We start from the raw sequence: 3460 nt of genomic DNA on the forward strand, positions 1-3460 counted from the left end.
TTTTTTTTTTGGCTGCTTGGGGCGGCCAAAACCCTGGAGCCGGCCCTAGGTGCAGGGAGGGAAAACATCCGGTCCACGTTGCTGGTGTCTGGGCAGAGACGCTGGGGAACAAATTACTGTTGCGAGGGGATGAGGGGAGGGAGCTAGAGAGAGATGCTGCTTGTTTGTTGTGTGGAAAGGGGCAGGGGAAAGACGTCCGAGAAAGGCAGGCGTGAAGCCCCCAATTGAGGGTGGAGGAGAGGGGCACGGCTGCCAAGTGCGGCTCCATGGGTGATATTCCTTATCGGGTGCAAACAAGCCAGCGTTTCCCCCCAAGTAGCTCTCCCCCACACATACATACACACACACAGAGTGTGGTGATTTGCAGCAATTCTCAAACATCATTGCATCGCAACCCGCTTCAGACAACAAAAATTACTACGTGACCCCAGAAGGGGGGACCAAAGCCTGAGCCCCACCACCCTGTGGGATCAGCCCTGGGTGGTGGGGCTTGGGCTTCAGCTTTGGTCTTGGGCCCCAGCAAGTCTAACACCAGCCCTGGCGACCCCATTAAAATGGGGTCATGACCCACCTTGGGGCCCCGACCCACAGTTTGAGAACCCCTGGATTATAGCGTTCGTGTTGACGTTACTTCCCAGTGCAACAAGAGTCTAGGGGGTTGGGTGGGAACTGAGAAGCAGGAGGGAGCCTGGGGCGTTGCTGTGGGGAGAGGAGCTGGTGGAGAGAACTTGAGATGAGGTTGTTCAGCTGGTCCATGGGTGGTTAAGACAAGAGCAGCCTCCTCTATTCTTCATCTTCATTAGCCTCCCTTCTTCTGGCCCTGTCTCCTATTCCTTTCCCCATGCTATTCGCCAGTCAACTCATACCCACTCTGCCCCTGCCTGTCCTCCCTTTCTTGGGCATTGAGGCAACTGGCCACCTCTACCTTCCCCTCCTGACTGCTCCAGGCAAACTCGGATCCAGCCAGAGGGTCAGCCAGAGTGGAAGAAGAGCCAGCTTGGTTATCTGCTGTCCCAAGAGTACCTGGCGGCCAGGGGGAGAAACTGTGAGCAAATCCCTTCGGGGTGCATGACCATATTTTTGGCAATGTCCATCTTTTCCACAGCTGGTCCAAGTCTTTCCCTTTTTGAATTGCTCAAACTGCAACTAGTTCATAGTTTCCTTATTAGTTACCATAGGTGGAGCTGGTAGCAAGGTTGCCTAACTCTTTCCATTATAAGACCCTGTTTTCGGTTGCTTATAACTTTTCCAAACTTTAACTGTTCTAGCTGAAGTTTTCCAGGCTGGGTGTGTGCCTCTGGCTGATTTATTGATTTATTTTAGTTCCAGCAGAAACAGCTCAGCCATTTCACAGAATGAGTTTCGGGGAAAATTTAAAATGTTTTGACCGAAGCTATAACATGTCCATGCTATAGAGCTGAAATTTGGTAGGGTTCTTGCCCTGGTGTCACCATTGTGCCTTTTACTGCCCTAGAGAAAACCCACCAAAATTTGGCTAAATTGGTGACCTCTGAAAATCATAGTTCACACCTGTGAGGTAGAGGTTTGTTGGAGGCTGGCACTAAATGAGGCTGGGGTCCTATGGAAAAAATACAATGTAATCATGCAAAGAGTCCTGTGGCACCTTATAGACTAACAGACGTATAGGAGCATGAGCTTTCGTGGGTGAATACCCACTTCTTTGGATGCAATGTAATCATGTAATTAAAGACTGTTTCATAAGGCACACACACCGGGGGGGCGGGGGGGGGCAAATTAAGGTTGCGCAGGCATCCTTAATTCTGGCATTTCTGACTTTATAACCTTAATAATGTTCTTTTGACATAGGTTTTTCAATGTACTTTATTGTTTGAGAGATTATGAAAAATGGCTTCTTGAACCAATTCCTTAAGAGAAGCCTGCATCCTGTCCTTCACAGAAAGGCGTTGACAATCCCACACCAACATCTCCCTACTAGATTTTTCCCACTAAGAAGGATATGGGCCTAACACACTTTCCATGGGCCAAAGTTCTGCAAGCATCTCCAGATTATCATTAACTGACCCAGGCTGAAACTTGAGCAGAAAAAAAAATGGCAGTTTTCCCTTCCCAGACGACCTCTGCTCTCCCTGAAGCTGAAAGCCCTATTTGAATTCAGACAGATGTAGTGGGTGAGAATATATTTTATCGGACCAAATTCTGTTGGGTGAGAGAGAGACAAGCTTTCGAGCTACACCAAGCTCTTCCTCAGCAATCCAAGCAGGCACCACCCACAGCATTGCTGCTGATCGGGATCCTGGGGTTGAAACAAATAAGCCCTTCTTTGCTTCGTGCTCAGCCACCTGTAATATGTTACGTTACACTGTGACAGACGTTTGCCACCAGCCCTCTAGCGATCTCCCCTCACAATTCATCTCTCTCTGGCTATTTCTATACCAAGGTGACCTGTGAAGTTGGTTACAAGAAGGTATGTGGGAACCAGGGTTCTGACAGGTGTGGACAGAAGATCACTACCGTGCCTATGGCAGTCTCGTCTGTTGCTGACTGCTATTGCTTAGAGATATCTGAACCCAAACTTGTTTCACTAACCTCCAAAGACAGCCCAATGAACTAAGTGCTCTGCTTCAGCATGAAGTTTGTGTTCTGGTATCAAAGTGCAGGAGGCAGTAGTTGGTCTGGGTAAAAGGTATTGCCTCTAATCTTCCCACCTCTGCTCCTTTCCCCCAAATAAAGACCTAGAGTATGGCCATTTCGTAAAAGGGGTAAAATGCACTTTGGAGCATGATTATTGTTATTTGTATTACAGTAGTGTTTAAATCCCTTGTTGAGGTGGGGGCCCCATTGTGCTAGGTGATGTAAAGACATATAAATAAAAAACAATCTGTACTGCAATAGCATAATAATCTAAACAGACCAGAGAGACAAAGGGTAGGAGAAGAAAGAGGCCAAACAACTTACCTGAGACAGGACATTGGAAAGGCCAGGAATAAAACCCAGGTCTCCTGCATCCCAGTCCAGTGGCCTTTCAATGCCCATATTCACCCTCTCCCGAGGACTGGGGATCCAGACCAAAATATGGGATGTACAACACCTCGGAATGTGCCTGCTATGGACTGAAGATGGGAACAGGTGAGTGGAAATGTTCAGCGGGGCAGTCAATGTTGTGACCAAATTTCCAAAAAGAAACTCAAATCACCACATAGGCTTTTCAGTCCACTACTTTTTTGTTTGTGCATTTCCATCTCTTTAAGCTTTCTCCCTGCCGCTTCTAACTTGGAATTTGTATTACTAAGATCCACTGCTGCTCCGTGTTTGACCTGAAAGCTGGTGACACTCCAGTGTCTTAGCCTTCCAAGAACAACTGCCTAGCATCTGCTAATCTGCTGTATCTGTCCCTCCAATTGGCTGTCCAACTGCCAGTCAGAGAGCCGCTCTGTCTTGTGGGTTGTACAGTAGAGCTGAATCAGTGACCAAGCTGACT

Source organism: Terrapene carolina, unplaced genomic scaffold (genome assembly GCF_002925995.2).
Source record: "Terrapene carolina triunguis isolate 2854851 unplaced genomic scaffold, T_m_triunguis-2.0 Scaffold89, whole genome shotgun sequence".
Classification (NCBI taxonomy): domain Eukaryota; kingdom Metazoa; phylum Chordata; order Testudines; family Emydidae; genus Terrapene; species Terrapene triunguis.